We start from the raw sequence: 19,905 nt of genomic DNA on the forward strand, positions 1-19,905 counted from the left end.
CTAATTAACAACATAAATAAACTAAAACTCTATATATAAGCAATTTATAACAAGGGTGTATTACTGGTGTAATGCTTTTGCGTGACAATATACTGACTATATTATTGGAATGGTTTGTTTTTTTTTTGTGAAGTCCTCTGATTTTGCGATTCTTGAACATAAATATAGTATATTAAAGAACTGTTTGTTTTATTTTGTCTGTAAACTTGGGCTACATTTGTTTTGCCTTGTTTTATTATTTTTTATAGAAAATTCCGCAACGGAGTTTACCTTCAAGGGAGTCTAATCATACATATGTGAAAATTCCAGTGCCGTCAGTTGCCTCCCCTACTAGTCCTTGTATTTATTCAAAAATAGTTTATTAGTGTGTTCATACATATGCATCATTTCAAGAAGCACGCTTTAAAAAGTCGCACCTATTTTGGTCTACGCTGGAGGTGAAGGGGCCATTCTATTTTGTTCCGTGCTTTTGGTTTCTTTGTTGTTGTTGTTGTTTTTATTTAGCTGTGGACAAGACAGCAGACAACACAAACACAATAGTGGAAGAGGATTTGCTAAAGCATCTTTTTAACAACACTTTATACAATAAACAAAAATAACATAAAGTATAATAATAGCACTGTAACCATGAAACTATAACAATAAATATAACTATAACAGGAAAAAACATAAAATACTTTTCAATGACGATATCAGAAAAAAAAAAGGCCAAGCTCATACGAAGTGTAATTCTATTAGTTAGTTTGGATCAGTCATGTAATTAACTTTGGTTTATAAATCTAGACCAACAACTATAAACCTGTGCGATTAGAAATGTTTTTACAAAGCTTATATCAACTCACTCTGTCTGTCTGTCTGTCTGGTAAAAAAGCTTGATCACGTTATTTCTCCGACACCCAATCTCGAATCAAACCGAAATTGTGTCACCATTATTTCTTTAACCTGACAACATAAGAATAAAAAACAACAACAAATTAGTTAACGAACTATTGGTTATTAATTGTTTTGCAAGGTATCCCGAACAAGGGAAAGAAATCGTACTTGATTGAAATGATGGTATAAGCTGAAACTCTTTACCAGACAGAGTGAGTATGAGCTTTGTAAAAATAACACTAAAATGATACCATCGTGACAGAATAGAATATCATTCAATTTTCGATCTGAACAGCGCGAATAAAGTCTTGCATTAGCAGACGACCTCTCACTAGCCCCACTCCCGCCGCATTTTTTTTTTTCCTGATGTATTTCACAGACAGCGGAAGTATCCAGCATCCACCCACCGTTTGTATCATCCCCCAGGTACCTCGCGCCACATTTATTGTACTTCAACCCTCCCGCTGCCCATGCTCCCTGGCACCCTGGTCGCTGACACTTCAAAAGAGAGATCCACAAAAAAAAAATAATAATAACTACAACCTGGCAAATCGTCGCGTCTCCAACTGTTACGCTATAAAACAGCCTCTGTTTTGGTTCTGCGGTCTTTTGGCCTGCGTCTCTCGCTCTCACTCTCTCTCTCTCTCCCACGTGCACAACCCCCTCCTCCTGATACTTAAACTACAGACCCCGGGCTTTGACAGTCTCGGTCTTGTGGGGCCTTTCAGGGGCGTGTGAAGACTAACTAGATCAAGGTGAGTACTTAGACTGAGTGATAGTGCGCACGAGTGCATGGTGTGTGATAGAGTGTCTTGCATTTATTTATGTTTTTTTTCTTTATGTATCTGAATCAGTTAGGTTGTATCGGAATATTACAAAGCAAAGAATAAAAAAGTTTTCAAAAGTTTAATATCTGATTATTTGTTTACATTATGGGGTCTATTTAAGCTTCCAGACAGAATCTATGTAAAGAGAGTCTTTTGATAGTTAAGATGTTTAAGTAGTCCTTTTTCATTGGCACTTTTATCTATCTATCTATCTATCTATCTATCTATCTATCTATCTATCTATCTATCTATCTATCTATCTATCTATCTATCTATCTATCTATCTATCTATCTGTCTGTCTGTCTGTCTGTCTGTATGTTTGTCTTACTATCTATCTATCTATCTATCTATCTATCTATCTATCTATCTATCTATCTATCTATCTATCTATCTATCTATCTATCTATCTATCTATCTATCTATCTGTCTGTCTGTCTGTCTGTCTGTCTGTCTATCTATCTATCTATCTATCTATCTATCTATCTATCTATCTATCTATCTATCTATTTCTATCTATCTATTTATCTATCTATCTATTAATCTGTCTAAGACTTTCAGTCCTAGCCAGTACTAAAGTGTAATTCAGCAGTAATTCATACAGGTTCTAATAGATATGTGAGATGCCAGTACATTTTCTGTTACTTGTTTGTTGGTTATGACTGTCAAGGTCAAGGTTGATTTCGGTAGCTAGTTATGTCATAAAACTCATCTGGTTTCCATATGTTTTTATCTGGTTTCCACGTGGTTTCTCAGGTTCGGGCCCGTGCTTACAGCTGGCCTCGCTTTGTCCAAAAACATTCACTGATACTTAGCAAAACTACCAGGACCCACCCCCCGTTCCGCCCCCCCCCCACCCCTCAACGTATCTCCCGTAACGACCCTGATCGTCGTTTAGTACCAAGTACCATCAGTAGGTGCGGGGAGGGTACTCAGCGTCAGCGGGCTGGCCCCGCCCCTCAGGTCTCATTAAAAATGTATTAGCTGCGGAACTAGTTCTACGCAGGGGTGCTGATGGGGTTATTTAGAAGTCACAAGATTTGGCTCAAAAAAAAAGTCTCCAGAAATTAAACTTATGTTTTTAAGAATTTTACAGTCATTCCTTTAGCTTCTCAAGTTTTAAATTTATTAATTTTTTTTTTGGTTCTTTTCTTTTTGTGTCGCGTATTACCTGGCAATAAATACCTAACGGTAAATGAAAAATATACAATATAGTCAAAAATGAATCTATATTCTTGGGAATAATTGCCAGTGTGTATCGTGTCCCTGGCAGTGTCAATATGTTTAGTATATGTTATATAAGAATTAAAATCATGTTTTAAAAATGGTATGTTTGTATAATTGCCTGCATATTTAATTTTATAAGTTATTTAAAAGACAAAAGTCTCCTTTGCTGTGGTCAAATAGAAATTTCAATAGCGTTTTTAGATTTTATGATCTAAACAGACAGACGGACGGGCGGAAGGTCAGGATGCATTAATCTAAACGAGTTTTTTTTTACTTTTTTGTGGGTTGTTTAAAAAACAACCAGGTTTAGAGACTAGTGTCACCCTAGATTTTATTTGGCTGTATTTAAAGAAGAGAAGAAGAAAGATGTGTTTTTTTAGTTCTAGGGAAAATACCCCAGCTTCTGCATACCTGGGATCATCAACAAAACTATCTTAACACTAACACAATCATTCATCTTCCCGCCTTTTTTAAAGCCTTTTAACAGATGTCAAGGTCACGCCAGAAAAAAATCTTAATAAAAAACAAACTCAAAGAAGAAAAAAAAAAAGACCAGCCTCCTTTATTTTCCTAAACTAATGTCATGCTGGAATCAGGGGCGTCCAAACAAACAAAAAAACGGAAATTCGAAATCACAGCCTTCACCTAGATTCGAACCCCGAGGCTCCCTCGGTTCTGAAGCCAAGCGCTTTATCACTCAGCCATCACGCTTGTATCAATATATATCTTTGACTTTTTTAAATGTTAGTTTTTTATTGATTATACTCGTGTCCATCAGATGTGGCAAAATGTGTAGGTCGTATTTTGGATCTCGTTACCAAGTAAAAGACTGCATGTTTCCATTCATCTTAGAAAACAACGCCTTCTTATAATTCCAAACTCCGCCCCTGGTCTGTCTTGGAAAAATAGCTGGATAATTGAGCTTCCACTGCGTCATGTCTCTCTATAGTTTCAGGTCACTGACCTAAATCGTAGACTATCATTATCGAAGCCCCATTAATAATATTTGTTTTTTTTTTCTTTTGAATCAATTTGTCCAATTTTCGAGATACATTTTTACAAAGCTTATGTCAACTCACTCTGTCTGTCTGTCTATCTGTCCGGTAATAAGTGTGTAAACGCTATTTCTCACACAGAAAAGACATAAATCAATTTTTTTTTAAAAAGGAACCAAACAGACAATTAATTACGGATGATTAATTATTTTGTTTAGTAGCAACAAGGGAAACTATAACTTCAGTATACACTTATATGGCTAAATTTGTTGGGTTTAGTCCCCTTAAATAATTGTTAACGTTTTTTTTTTCCTCGCGTACTCTCCGATCAACTTAATACTTTAAACAATTATTTATTTTACCTAAAAACGTGAATCAATAAACAAAAACACTGAATTAGTCAATCAATTATTGGTAAATAATTATTTTGTTTGAAATCGAATACGGGAAATAGCTTGTACATATTGGTTGATATAGCTTTAAGGGCGGAGTTCTTCCCCTTTAGATAAGCTTAAGTTGTTGTTTTTTTTAGGGATTTTTAACACGTGAATCGGCTCTTTGTTTATTTAGAGATGCTTTAGATTAGGCTTGCATTCATTGGCCTGCTTCAGTCGTAGAACGACTATGGTTCATCTCGAACACTTGTTCATGTGGCTGTGGAGCCCTATTTTGGAGAGACACTCCCGTCCACATATATTGCAGGTCAAGGTGGCTTTAGTTTTGGTGGTAGAGGAGCCGGCCATTTTCCGTGTGGCACGCTTCTCTTCAAGAGCTGAGGCCCATGTTTTCCCGCTGTCTATAGCTTTCTTGGTCACCGTCTCTCTCCATCTAGTGCGGTCTAACTCCTAAGGCTGCGTCTTCCCAAAAACGTACATTATTTCATAGAACATATAAATAAGCGATAGGGGGAAATGTGGTGACGATATAAGGTAACCTAAAAAAAAAAAAGGGGGGGGGGGTAATTAAGAAAGGAAGATCAGCAGAGATTTTAAAATGCATAGATCAACTTAACAATGCCAGGTATTATTATTATAGATTTTATATAGCGCTACTTTCATGCTTTCATGTTCAGAGCGCTTTGGTCCAATCTCATTTGTGGACCAGTTGGGGGGGGGGGAGGGGGTATCTAGGAGTTGGTTTTCCGTGCTGCCTTTAGGCAACACAACTCTGCCCGAGTCGGGTGTCGAACCTCGAGCCCCCTTCTAGGTAGCCAAGACAAGCCAAGTTCAAGCGCACTTAGTCTCTCGACCACGCTTCCCACCGCTTCACTGTTGCCAACTACGATATGAAAATAAATTTTCGCTACAGGAGAAAGAGTTAAGAAATTTGATGTTGTGTGGCATCTCGAGAGATGATCTATTCCCTTTGCAACTTCTTGTGTGACTAAAGAGGCCAGTCCTTGATACACAGCTGCGATCACAGTTTTTGATGCTACAGTGCAAGAATTAGCACAGAAAATGAGCCTAATTCTTTTAAAATATATCAGGTATCAAAACGTCCTGCATTCCGTACACAAGAAATAAAGAGCTAGCCATTTCTAGCTATCGGCAGTAGTTGCAAGTCTATACAATACAAATCTAATTAATTTCTTCCTTTTTTTCCCGTCATGTTTTTAGAATATCTACACAAAAAAACTTAATAAGACTTGGGTTCAGATCTATGTTTCTTTTGGGTATTTATGTTTCATCAAAGATTCAGAGTTATTCAAATCAATTTTTTTTTTGTGTGGGTATTATTTGAAATTGATAATTAGTATTAAGTTTCATTCCCTTCTGGAAATGTTTAATCTTCCTTTGTTATTGTCGCGTGTCGGAGCAGAGAGCTCTTTGGATATCATAAAATAGTTTTCTTCAAATGATTTTTCTGTCTTTCTCTCTCCTTCATTTCTTCCTGTTTTCTTCATTTCCTCTCTTCTTTTGTTTTTTTTTTTTGTTTTTCACTATTTCATGATCTGCCTCTCTGTCTACCCTCCTTCTCTCTCTCTCTCTCTCTCTCTCTGCCTTTCTTTCACTTTTTAAAAAGCTTAGATCAACTTACTCTCTTTGTCTGTCTGTCTGGTAAAAAGTTTATACATTTTATGTCTCCCACACCCATTCTCTGATCAAGCGGAAATAAATTTTACACAATTATTTCTTGTATCTGACAACACAAGAATCAATAAAAAAAAAAGTTAATTAACTATTGGTTATAAATTATTTTTGTTTGGTATCTCGAAAAAGGGAAAGAAATAGTAATTGACTGAAGTGGCGGTATAAGGTGAATTAATCCCTTTTATAGGTCGCCGTCTGAGAGTAAGGGAACACAAACCTGAAAAATAAGCCGACACTATAGAAACAATAGATAACTAAACAATCTTTAATGTTCATAAGCTCTCCACTAAGCAAAGTGGTTACCGTGTTGGCTTGAGAAGCCTGAAAAGGCTTAAGCCGTAGGTTTCCCCCTTTTTAATTGTTTATAAATGCTTGTTTATAGTTAATTTAGAGCTATTACTAATATAATTACATGATTGATCCAAACTAATTGATACAAGTACGCTTATTTTATGCTTTGTGTTTTTTTTAAGTATTTTATTTATAATTTTTTTTGTTTCACTTTTTTTTTGCTCCTTCTACTTTCTCCTTTCTCTTTCATTCACACTCTCTTTATCTCTCTTCATCTCTCCCCTTCACTCCCATTGTCTCTCCTCATTTTCTCTCTCTCTCTCTCTTTCTTTTACTATTTCTGTTTGACAGCCGAACAAAAAAAAAAGGTGACTAAAAAACAACAACGAGATATTTAATTAGTCAATGTACAATCAATCTTTTAAAATCTTTTTTTAAACAAAAACATCCATACAAAACAGCCTTCAGTCAGTCAGTCAGTCAGTCAGTCAGTCACCATTGTTTGTTTGTGCTACCATTCTTACGTAACATAACGCGTTGGCCATGACATCTAGTGATAAATGATAGCCACTGGCGATACATGATGTTAAAACACTTGAATTGATAATCTCGAAACCAAGCTGTTTACAACATAGCCGTGATCTATTCATAGATAAAAGTGTCTTATAACACAGCTATTTCCCTTAGGGCTCATCATTCGTCAACTTGTGTAATCATGGTTGACTCTTGTCTTTCGGAAAGTGCATAGGCCATCTCTTTTAAAAGAGAATAGTAACAAGAGTTTCTGTTCAATTCTTTTCTAAGGCTGTTCACTGTCGTAAACTTTTCAGAGAGGCCTGCCAAACATTTCAGCAAAGACCACCAACTTAGTCACTGACGTAAGAATTGAGCTTAGGACTCAACACTAGACCAGTGTTTCCCAAACTGTGTTCCACGGAACCCTAGTGTTCCGCGAGGCCTGAATAGGTGTTCCACGAACCAAAACCATCGGTCTGTAATACTATTGATAAAAAAAAATGTTAGTTGATAGGCCTACCCAATATCTATAACTAATTAAAATTAGATCATAATTTGTATAGAAGAGATAGAGAAGCACGTGGCTTGTTTACGATTGGTGAATGAGGTCCATCATTAACTACGAGGCCACGACAATAATTTCTCTAAAGAAATAAGCAAAATGTTCCGCTAAATACACAACATGTGTGAAGTGTTCCGCTAAATACACAACATGTGTGAAGTGTTCCGGTATGGAGAAAGTTAGGGAAACACGGCTGTAGTGTAGACCAACTGAAACTCCCCCCCCCCCGCCTCCTCAATTATACAGTTGTTCTGTCTGGGAGAAAGTTAAGCTGATGTAAATACGTTATATCCCTTTTACCGATAGGACTAGAGGCCGAGCACACCAGGGAAACGCCTCCATTTTCATTCTATTTATTATAGTTGCCAAAAGGGTGTCTTCCATAAAAAAAACGTATAGGAACGCTGCTTGGATTGTGTCATAGGAGTTAGGGCGCTCTTACATTCCCGCTAGTTTTAGTTCTCAGGCGTCCAACAGGGTTTTATTTTGCTTCCATTTGGGCCTAATTGTCTCCTCTTATGACCGTTTCCATTCGGGCGACACGTTGAGGCCCTGAAGCGTTGTCCGTGGAAAAGTCCACCAAATATTTCTTTGAGGTCTACCAAATATTTCTTTGAGGTCCACCAAATATTTCTTTGAGGTCCAAATATTTCTTTGAGGTCCACCAAATATTTCTTTGAGGTCCACCAAATATTTCTTTCAGGTCCACCAAATATTTCTTTCAGGTCCACCAAATATTTCTTTCAGGTCCACCAAAACTTTTTTGTGAAGTGCAGCAAACATTTTACAAAGATCCACCAAACATTTTACAAAGATCCACCAAACATTTTACAAAGATCCACCAAATATTTTACAAAGATCCACCAAATATTTTACCAAGATCCAACCAAATATTTTACAAAGATCCACCAAATATTTTACAAAGATCCACCAAATATTTTACAAAGATCCAACCAAATTTTTACAAAGATCCACCAAATATTTTACAAAGATCCAGCCAAATATTTTACAAAGATCCACCAAATATTTTACAAAGATCCAACCAAATATTTTACAAAGATTCACCAAATATTTTACAAAGATCCAACCAAATATTTTACAAAGATCCACCAAACATTTTACAAAGATCCACCAAATATTTTACATAGGTCCAACAAACATTTTACAAAGGTCCATTGCACATTTTAAAAGGGTCCACCAGACGTTTTACAAAGGTCCACCAACCATTTTACAAAGATCCACCAAACATTTTACAAAGATCCATTGCACATTTTAAAAGGGTCCACCAGACGTTTTACAAAGATCCACCAAACATTTTACAAAGATCCACCAAACATTTTACAAAGATCCAACAAACATTTTAAAAAGATCCACCAAATATTTTACAAAGATCCAACAAATATTTTACAAAGATCCACCAAATATTTTACAAAGATCCAACAAACATTTTACAAAGATCCACCAAATATTTTACAAAGATCCAACAAACATTTTACAAAGATCCAACCAAATATTTTACAAAGATCCACCAAACATTTTACAAAGATCCACCAAACATTTTATAAAGATCCACCAAATATTTTACATAGGTCCAACAAACATTTTACAAAGGTCCATTGCACATTTTAAAAGGGTCCACCAGACGTTTTACAAAGGTCCACCAACCATTTTCAAAGGTCCACCAATAATTTTACAAAGGTCCACAACACATTTTACAAAGGTCCACCAAATATTTTACAAAGGTCCACCATATATTTTACAAAGGTCCACCAGATATGTTAGAAAAAAATCCACCAGATATTCTACAAAGGTCCACCAAACATACAACATGAATTTCAGAGATTCTGGGGAAGCTCTAACCTTTTTTTATAAAATCAATTTCTCGAGATCAGAAGTCGCCCCCTTTCTCCCCCCCCCCTCTCCCTCTTTCTAATGTGTGCTATTATCTTTGTAGACATATTATTTGAAAGTCTTTGAGAATATTGACCGAATGCAAATCATCAACAAAAGAGTCTGAGTCTAGATCACCGGTTCTCAAAATTTTAATCATCGAACTTGAACAAATCAATTTCGTTTGAAGCATTCGTAAGCAGGGCTGAATTTAACTATAGGCGACATAAACTAAAGCTTAGGGGCCCCCAGCCCCCCAAAAATGGTTTTAGTGATATTTTCAATCATTTTAAAGAAAAAATCAAAGGAAAAATTGAGTTATTTTGATTACACGGGGCCCCATATCCCAAATACCTTAGGGCCTTAGCAAGTGTAAATCCGGCCCTGTTTGTGAGTTTTTAACGGTCTGTCATTTCGAGTTGGGGCAGGGGGTTGTGTTGGTGCTATTCATTCCAGATATGTTGTCAAACAATGGACGTTGTTTTTTCAGAAATTAAACATCAAACATCTCAAACAAAGGAAAGAAATAGAACTTGACTGAAGTGGTGGTACAAGCTGAATTAGTCCCCTTTATATTAGGCTTAGTGAACGCAAACAAGAAATAGAAACACTAGATAAATATACAATCTTCCATGTTCATAGACTTTTCGCTAGCAGAGTGGTAACCGCGTTGGCTTGAGAAGCCTGAGAAGGCTTTAGCCTACAAGTTCAAATTAATGTAGTTTCCTTTGTTATTTTTTTTTTAATTTATTTTTATAAATGCTTTTTTATTGTTAGTCAAGATCTATTACAAATTTAATTAATTTAATGGAATGGATACAATTACGCTTAATATAAGCTTTGATTTTTTAAATTTTTTTTTTGTTTTTATTTATTTTATTTGTCACGCATAAGTCGTTAACAGAACGCTGTAGAAAAGTCAGAAGAAATAAATTCGACGGGGCTGACATGTCGAAAACAGTCGCGTTCATTTGAAATGGTTTTCTCTAAAAAAAAAATAATAATAATATTTAAAAAAAAAAAGTCTTGAGTCTCCTGTCAATGTTGTTGAAGACGCCTGTAGGCGAATTAATAAGGACTATTAAAATACTAAAAAGATTTTGTCCCCTGACCACTTTAGCGCCCCCTTAGCACATCGTACCACTTAGGGGTGCGCCCCCCGCAATTTAAGAACTGTTAATCTAGATTTTTTTAAAAAGGCGAAATAATAAATTAGCGAAAATACGAATTCTTTTTTTTTTTTTCAAAGGTATATTTAGATTTTAATCTCTGACCGAATACAACTAACTACTTTTGACATTTTTTTTTTCAAACGGCCATCGACTTTAGTAGTAGTCTACTAGAAGTCAGGCTTTTAATTTAACTATAAAATATTTGCGTAACTTGTCCTAAAACATTGGATTTAATTTGGTGTTTGTTTGTTTTTTTCGATGACTTATTTTTATATTTAATCAAATTATCTTTTCCTTAAGAAAATGTAGATGACTCAAATAGTAAAAACGTTTCCTAAAATTAAAGACAGAAATGGAGTATGACGGCCCCCTGGGGCGGAGGCTTGACCTCTTTAGAGGCCCCTGCATTTTGAAGTGCAACATCATGACATGAAATAATGGCTTAATATTTAATGTAAAAACACATTTCGGACGCTCATTTCTGAGACCGCCTCGAGTGGGGGCCCGGGTGGGGGGGGGGATACCAAATTTGGACCCCCACCCCAGCTACGCCTTCATGACTAGAGAAAAAGTTGTTTATAAGATAAGATAAGATAAGATAAGATAAGATAAGATAAGATAAGATAAGATAAGATAAGATAATTTTCATTGGTCCAGAAAAAAAAAAATGGGAAATTCAGTTTGACTACAGTTGTCGACCTCAACATTGCTGCTATTACAATAATGATTTAGATGTGAATACAGACTCAAAACACAAATACAATCAACAAAGACACATCGCTAGATAAAGTAGACTTCGATGCAGGTCTTAGCGGTGAGTTTTAAAAATCTTTCAACTCATGCCTGGAGATAAGCCAACCACTTCGTCCAGAGAGGATGTAACTTTGGTGTAATGGGTGTGTATGTATGTATGTATGAATGTATGTATGTATGTATGTATGTATGTATGTATGTATGTATGTATGTTGTATATAATCTGTGTATGTTATATTGTTGGCTTCCTTCAGTCGTAGAACGACTATGGTTCATCTCGAACACTTTTTCATATTGCTGTGAAGCCCTATTTTGGAGAGGCACTCCCGTCCACATATATCACATGTTAAGGTGGCTTTCGCTTTGGTGGTAGAGGAGCCGGCCATTTTCCGTATGGCACACTTCTCTTCCAGAGCTGAGGTCCATGTTTTCTATCTGTCCATAGCTTTCTTGGTCACCGTCTCTCTCCAACTAGTGCGGTCTAGTGCTATGTCTTCCCAATGTATGCATCTATGTATGTATTTGTGTGTGTGCGTGTGTGTGTGTGTGTGTGCGCGCGTTCGTGTATGTGTGTGTGTGTGTGTGTATGTTTGGTACCTGGAAATGAAACTGTTTCAATGTGAATCTCAGAGAATGTCTTAAACTGTTTCAATGTGAATCTCAGAGAGTGTCTTAAACTGTTTCAATGCGAATGTCAGAGAATGTATTAAACTATTTCAATGTGAATGTCAGAGAATGTCTTAAACTGTTTCAATGTAAATCTAGGAGAATGTCTTAAACTGTTTCAATGTAAAGTTCAGCAAACTTCAGCAAAGCGTGTGGGTTGAAAGGAGGCCTACACAATGGATTCTACATGTACAAGTATCCATACATTTTACCAAACAACCTGTCATCTGTATGTCAATAATTCTATGTCAAGGTCACTTCTGCTCCTCAACACGAAATCTGGTAGTCATTAAAAAGTCCCGGGGGTAGGGGGACAACGGGAGCTTCCATGTCATAAATCCCGCTACGATATCACCCCCCCCCACCCCACGCCTCCGCACATGTAGGCGTCCCTACCAAAATCTCATTCCCTCCCTTTCCCCAGACCCCCCCCCCAACCACGCTCTATCTATCCACGTCTGCTTCAGTTTGTAGTGCAAATCCAGCAGGTTAAAGAGCTCACAACTCGTATAGCGCCAAAAAAAAAAAAGCGACTCCTGTCTTCGCATACCGGACAGAGTCATCGGAGCCAAGATGGTCTCAGGGACGCTATTATCATTATTGGATTAACTGATACATTATTTTCAGACACAAAATTGTCTTTTTCAAAATAGGCCTATGAGTTACTAGTGTGAATATTGTTTAATTGTTTCGTTATTGTTATACTTTCTTGTGTCGTCTTCTTTTCCTGTTTTTATACGCACCCGTAGACGCAGAAGTCAGATGTTTGGTATTAGAAAGACAAAGCCAGAAAATTATGTAAGTTGTTTTTATGTTTCATTCAAACTGTATACACTATAGAAATTCTACTTCAATATAATTCATACTTTTTTTTTGTCTTAATGAGAATTCGGGGATAGCGATGGCTGAGTGGTAAAGCACTTGGCTTCCAAACAGTGGGTCCTGGGTTCGAATCTTGATGAAGACTGGGATTTTGAATTTCGTGATTTTTTTATGGTGCCCCTGAGATCACCCTGCTCTGATGGGTACCTGACATTAGTTGGGAAAAGTAAAGGCGGTTGGTTCTTGTGCTGGCTACATGACACCCTGCTCGCTAATCGTTGGCCAAAGATACAGATAATCTTAACATCGTCTGCCCCATAGATCGCAAGGTCTGAAAGGGGAACTTTACTTTACTTTAATGAGAATTCGATTTGTTTTGTAAAATGTTTTACATAATTCGGATGTTCCTTCAGAGTTGAAGATAGTTTACTTCCTAGTCCAAATCTCCCGCAGGACGACGGGGGATGGGAGCGGGCAGGGTTTGAACCCTCGACCGTCGATGAATCCGAACGACAGTCCAGCGCGCAAACGGCACGACCAGGCAGAGTTTAAGTCATTAATTGACGTGAACGACTTGATTAACAAATACGGGAAGGCCGTAATTATCTTATCTTTTGAAGGAACGTCTGTTATTTATAAGATAATACAAGTTAACGGCCATCTAAACTTTAGTTGGACCGGACAGGCATAAGACTGGTCACTCGGTCCTTGCCAAGTGGAATCCCAGTGGTACTCTTTCAAATGAGAAACATTTCTATGGCCTGCCTCTTCACCCACCTGTGGAAATGTTCAGGGTATTGATGACGTCGTTCAAATCAGTGGCGTAGCATGGGTTTTTGGTCCCGGGGGGGGGCCTTTTTAGGGGACCCCTGTATTTTGACATTTGACATCATGACATGAGATAATGTACTTATGTAATCATATAAGTCTAATGTGTTGAATACATGCATAATGGTCACTTATTGACATAACAACATGAATAGCAAGATAACATGGCTTTGGCTAGATATTTAATGTAAGAAAAAATGGTGACACTCATTTGGGAGAATCCCCTCATTTTGGGGCCCGGGGGGGGGATTTTAAAAAATTGGACCCCCCCCCACCTCCTCCCACACCTAGATACGCCACTGGTTCGAATGCTGTGTATTTATTATTCGACTCCAAAAAAGAGGCTAGAGCTTGACGACACAAAACTGACTAGATGAAGATTTTCATACATGGCGGAAGAATAATAATAGCTAGTTTTATTTTTGGGTGTAACCGGTGTACGAAATAAAGTGTTGATGATAAGTTATTTTTTTCTGGTAAATGGTATATCAAAATAGTTGTGCCACAGACCTATATATATATCAACAAAATAGTTGTGCCACAGACCTATATATATATCAACAAAATAGTTGTGCCACAGACCTATATATATATATCAACAAAATAGTTGTGCCACAGACCTATATATATATCAACAAAATAGTTGTGCCACAGACCTATATATATATCAACAAAATAGTTGTGCCACAGACCTATATATATTAACAAAATAGTTGTGCCACAGACCTATATATGTTAACAAAATAGTTGTGCAACAGACCTATATATATTAACAAAATAGTTGTGCCACAAACCTATATATATTAACAAAATAGTTGTGCCACAGACCTATATATATATCAACAAAATAGTTGTGCCACAGACCTATATATATATCAACAAAATAGTTGTGCCACAGACCTATATATATATCAACAAAATAGTTGTGCCACAGACCTATATATATATTAACAAAATAGTTGTGCCACAGAACTATATATATTAACAAAATAGTTGTGCCACAAACCTATATATATTAACAAAATAGTTGTGCCACATAACTATATATATATCAACAAAATAGTTGTGCCACAGACCTATATATATTAACAAAATAGTTGTGCCACAGACCTATATATGTTAACAAAATAGTTGTGCAACAGACCTATATATATTAACAAAATAGTTGTGCCACAAACCTATATATATTAACAAAATAGTTGTGCCACAGACCTATATATATTAACAAAATAGTTGTGCCACAAACCTATATATATTAACAAAATAGTTGTGCCACAGACCTATATATATATCAACAAAATAGTTGTGCCACAGACCTATATATATATCAACAAAATAGTTGTGCCACAGCCCTATATATATTAATAAAACAGTTGTGCCACAGACCCAGTGGCGGACTGGCTATATGGGCATTTGGGCAAATGCCCGGTGGGCCGATACCTAAATGGGCCGGTGGGCCAACGAAAGAGCCGCATGGATGCCACCATGTATTAAATTGTCAAAGGTTTTATAATGTTCTCTTATAAAAGCGGCATCGTGTTTTTAAAAAAATCTCTCTACAGTGTAATACTAATTTGATCTAACACATTTTCCGAAATAATGTAATAGCCTACATCCGTAGACAGTGCTACTAGTAGGCTTCATCCTTTTAAGGCCTACACACTTAGCGATTGAAAAGCATCATAAGGCCTATATTTCTGGTAAAAATATAGAGCTCATTTTATTCGATACTCGCCATACCGATTTTGAGGACATGCATGCCTATAATTGGATGCCCATCATATAATATGCAATTTATGGGCCTGATTGAATAGAAATGCCAGGGCCGATTTTGACACCTAGTCCGCCCCTGCACAGACCTATATATATATTAACAAAATAGACCTATATATATTACACCTAGACGGGACATGGAGATCTCTAACACTACACAAAAATGTCTTGAAAAACTAAAAAAAAAAAGCTGAAGCAAGGCGTTGTTTTGTAAAGTAGTTATAAGAAGTAAAGGTGTTGTTTTTTTCAACACTAACCTATGTAACAGACCGAACCTGAGTTTGTCTGGGACCCGTTAATGCTACCAGTGAACTGTATCGAGGACCTCGAGCGACACTGGGAAGTGTGTCGGTGGTCTGTACTAGTGTTTAGGTAGAAAAGGACTTGTAGAACTAAAGACAAGACTCCTTGTGACTTGATAGATGAATTCCATGTCTCACTGTGTATCTTTAACTGTAAATTAATAGATCGTCTATTTTTTACATACTTTCGTTGAGTAGTAAAGTAAAGTAAAGTTCCCCTTTCAGACCTTGTGGTCTATAGGGCAGATGATGTAAAGGTCATCTGTTTCTGTGGCCCACGGTGTCATGTGGCCAGCACAACGACCAACCGCCTTTACTTTTCCCTAATTAATGTCAGGTGCCCATTAGAGCTGGGTGGACTCAGAGGTGCCCGAAGATCCCGAAATTAAAAATCCCAGTCTTCACCAGGATTCGAACCCAGGACCCCGGTTCGGAAGTCAAGCGCTTTACCGCTCAGCCACCGCGCCTCACTTTCGTTGAGTGCTTGCCTTAAATTGACTACAGTGTGTATATTCAATTCCTAGTCCTTGTTTTCTATTATATACAAAGGCGGTTAGTCGTTGTACTGGCCACATGAAATCATCATCGCGAGTAAAGTTATACGTTGAGACCTTGCGATCTATAGGGCAGATGATATAAAGGTCATCTGTTTCTGTGGCCAACGGTTAACGAGGGTGTCATGTGGCCAGTACAACGACTAACCGCCTTTACCTTTACCCTACTAATGTCAGGTACCCATTAAAGGTTGGTGAACACACAATTAAAAAAAAAACAACACTAGACGGATTCGAACCCGGGACCGCTCGATCGGAAGCCGATTGCTTTACCCCTCAGCCACAGCGCCTCCCACACTTACTCGCCAAATGTAATCCCGATAGCCAATTTATGGAGCCGCCTTTTGATTCAGTAGGTTAAACTTAAATAGGCGGCTTGTACACCCACGACAAATGACGTCAGGTGAGCGAGGGAAAGTTTTGACAGTTTGACACTTTCACGTCACACACACACACACACGTCACACACACACGTCAAACACACACATATCACGTATGACAGAAATCGTAACTCGTCAGCAGAGCCAGTCCAATGCGTGGGTCAAGTAATTCTGTTTATGAAATGCCAGAGGCGTACACGACATCTACTTCAAGGGGGGGGGGGGGATTAAAGCCTAATTGCATATCATGTGCGGTAACTGTTGCATGTCTGACGGAGTTTCGTTGACGACCTGGTTTCACTTCACTTTTTATTTGGCTCCTTCTCTCTCGGAAGACATAGCTCTAGACCGCACCAGATGGAGAGAGAGAGAGTGACCAAGAAAGCTAGGACAGTGAAAGCACATGGGTCTCAGCTCAGGAAGAAAAACGTACAATCCGAAAAAAACGGCCAGCTCCTCTACCACCGAAGCAAAAGCCACCTTAACCTGCGCTATCTGTGGACGGGGGAGTGTCTCTCCAAAATAGGGCTCCAAAGCCACATGAGGAAGTGTGCTCTGAGATGAACCATAGTCGTTCTACGACTGAAGGAGGCCAATGGATGTCTCGGAAGACAACAGATGAGTCACTAGCTTTGGTTTCATCTTGAGACGGGGAAGAATCTGGTGTGGCTAATCAAGGCAATTCTGGAGCGGTAGATTACGTCTATATTTCATAATATAAGTTTATGCATGTGTATTCATCTGTTTTAGGGCTAGCTGACAGGGCACCATTTTTTTGTCCTTTCTCTTGACTAAGGCAGCTTCGTTATTGCTTTTTTTTTATGTTGGCGTGGTTCGTACCAGCACACGCAGTCTGTCTTCATGCTGTCCGATTTTGGGCTATCTCCTTCCACATACTTTGGTTGATGCCTCTAGTTCTCATGTATCGCTTGCAGACATCTCTGTAAGTTAGTCTTGGGCTGCCTTTGGATCTAACTCAATCCACAAGCTCGGCATATAAGATATCTTTAGGGATTCTTCCTTCTGACATGCACCTAACTTCTTATCTGATATACATGTATATATATATTCAAAACTTTAAAAATCGTTTTTGTTACATAGTTTACCAACGTAAGTTCGTTTAAGATTTAATTATTTTTCCCATCCCTCGCACTTTTTGCCTCTGGCTATGATGTAATGTAAGGATTTGTGACTTCAATATATTACCAATAATGTGAATGCTAACCTCTCGGAAGATTTACAGAGTGAATTATTCAACTTAGATAAATTTATATTACCAATTTTATTACTATTACTTTTCTTTTATATTCAATTTATTTTCATCTTCAATTCGAATAGAGCAGTAGCATATATAACGATGACTGATTTGGTATCACTTGTGCTTTATGGTAAAACACTTAATCGTATTACAAAACAAAAGTTCAAATGGAAAATAGACGAAAAAAACGAAATTTCCGATGGTCTTAGGCGACCCCTGGCAAATGCTCAACCTGTGGGTCGCGAACCCCTGATTCTAAAAGAAGGCTGATTAGAAATTGTGATAATAATTTTAGAGCCAGCCTCATGGGACAACAAAATATATTTCATTTTTCGTCCTCGGATTGTCTGGACAAATACATTCTTTCATGCGTGTCGATCAGTAATAGTCGGATTTTTTATAAGCTCGCTTTTTTTTTTTTTTTTTTTGCAGTTCGTGTTTCTGACAGCAGCTCTACCCTCCCCACCCCACCCCCACCCCACCCCAACCAAAAAAAAAAAAAAAAGATGAACTTTTAAATAAAAGTCAATTTACAGCCGGGAAAAAAAAACAACTCAACTACCATCATGTAAAATGCATTCTTACAACCGCAGACAAAAACATTTTCTACAGAAGGGAATTCCCCTCTGTCTTCACCTTGTCTCAAAATAGACCTACATTATAAGCCAATGTTTAATAGGTCAAGACCTAGATTAAAATGAAATGAGAAATTTCTGTTTGTTTATTTCAAATATTTACGAGACGTCTATCGAAGCCGTAAAGCGTTTAGATGAATTAGATCTTAGCATTTCAGAACGCATTCCTAAAGATGGTCTCTGTTAATTAACAATGAAAATTAATTGAAACCACTGGAGCTTAAAATCATATCAGCCAATCGAAACTGTTATTGATATTTGATATCTTATTTCCGCCCTGCTGGCCCCCGTGATCATATCACTTCAGCTACAAAGACCCACATATTTAAAAGACAATGATCTTCGTGAATGGGATATCACAGGGTGGGGGGGGGGGGGGAATTTCAGATTTAAAAAAAAAATTCATTGATCAACAGTCGGATGACCTGTGACCTGGAAACTAGCAAATATGACATTAGCTATGTCATTCTGATCTTGCCAATGTCACCTGACCTATTTAGATCCCGAGTAAAGTTATCCAGATAATTTTATCATTTTGAGCAACGCGGTTGCTGAAGTGCGAAATTTCTAAATCTATTCGTACCCTACTTGCTACCTTGTTGTGTGGTATGCGATGAGGACTATCGTCTCAAAGGTCCAGGGTTCGAATCCTTCCCGCCGGCATCCCCAGATGTCTTGCGAGAGGCCTGGGCTACAACGTAATAATCACACATCAGAAGAAACACCTGAAACAAGTAGCAAGTAGCAACAAAAGCTGATTCTTTTTTCTTTCAATTTCAATTCTTCCTTTCTGAAGCTGATAGTGCTCTTTAATTTATCATTCTATTATTATAACTCTGCTCTTACGCCGACGCCTTTGGTACGCACCAGCGCACTGTTCAACACAAGCGATGATAGGATTTAGAGAAGGAACTAAAGAAATGGTGGATTCCAGCTCATTTCTATGGAAGAAACTTTGGGTTCCGACGGTTGGATTATCCATATTTTTTTATTTGATGAGCGATTGTCCTAAATTTATAACACTATTTATATTCTAATACTTAAATATTGCTAGGAGTCTGTCCAGTAAGATTGCACATCAAGTTCTTCTATTATAGTCTAACTTCTACTTAAGGCGGTGCGTAAATTGTTCATGAAAGTATGTGGCCAGCACAACGACCAACTTTACTTTTCCGCAACTTAAGTCAGGTACCCATTAAAGCTGGGTGGACTCAGGGGCGCCCTGAAAATCCCGAAATTTATAATTCCAGTCTTCACCGAGATTCGAACCCAGGACAGTAGGTTCGGAAACCAAGCACTTAAGCACTCGGCCAACACGCCCCCCCACCTACTGGATGCTTGCGAATCTTAGACGCTAACTGCAGAACTAGAGAGGAGGATCCAAGCGATGGAATTGGGTTCTAGAAGGCTCCTAGGTATCAACTACAAAGACCGCATCAAAAATGAAATTCGGACAATGGTCATTGGGCCTCACGATGACCTGCTGACCACTG

General features: G+C 37.7%; 1 protein-coding gene across 3 annotated transcripts in view; it reads left to right on the forward strand.

Moving 5' to 3' along the window:
- The first annotated feature begins 1,470 nt into the window (after positions 1-1,470).
- Positions 1,471-19,905, forward strand: part of LOC129926976 (molluscan insulin-related peptide 7-like) — a 30,702-nt gene continuing 12,267 nt past the window's right edge. Inside the window, exon 1 of one of the 3 annotated variants that reach the window (XM_056033910.1) lies at positions 1,471-1,628. The gene's annotated coding sequence lies outside the window, so the exon portion shown is untranslated. Of the gene's footprint in view, positions 1,629-12,353; positions 12,659-19,905 lie in introns of those variants that run through there. The other 2 variants (XM_056033913.1, XM_056033911.1) reach the window with 2 other exon arrangements.

Source organism: Biomphalaria glabrata, chromosome 6 (genome assembly GCF_947242115.1).
Source record: "Biomphalaria glabrata chromosome 6, xgBioGlab47.1, whole genome shotgun sequence".
Taxonomy (NCBI): domain Eukaryota; kingdom Metazoa; phylum Mollusca; class Gastropoda; family Planorbidae; genus Biomphalaria; species Biomphalaria glabrata.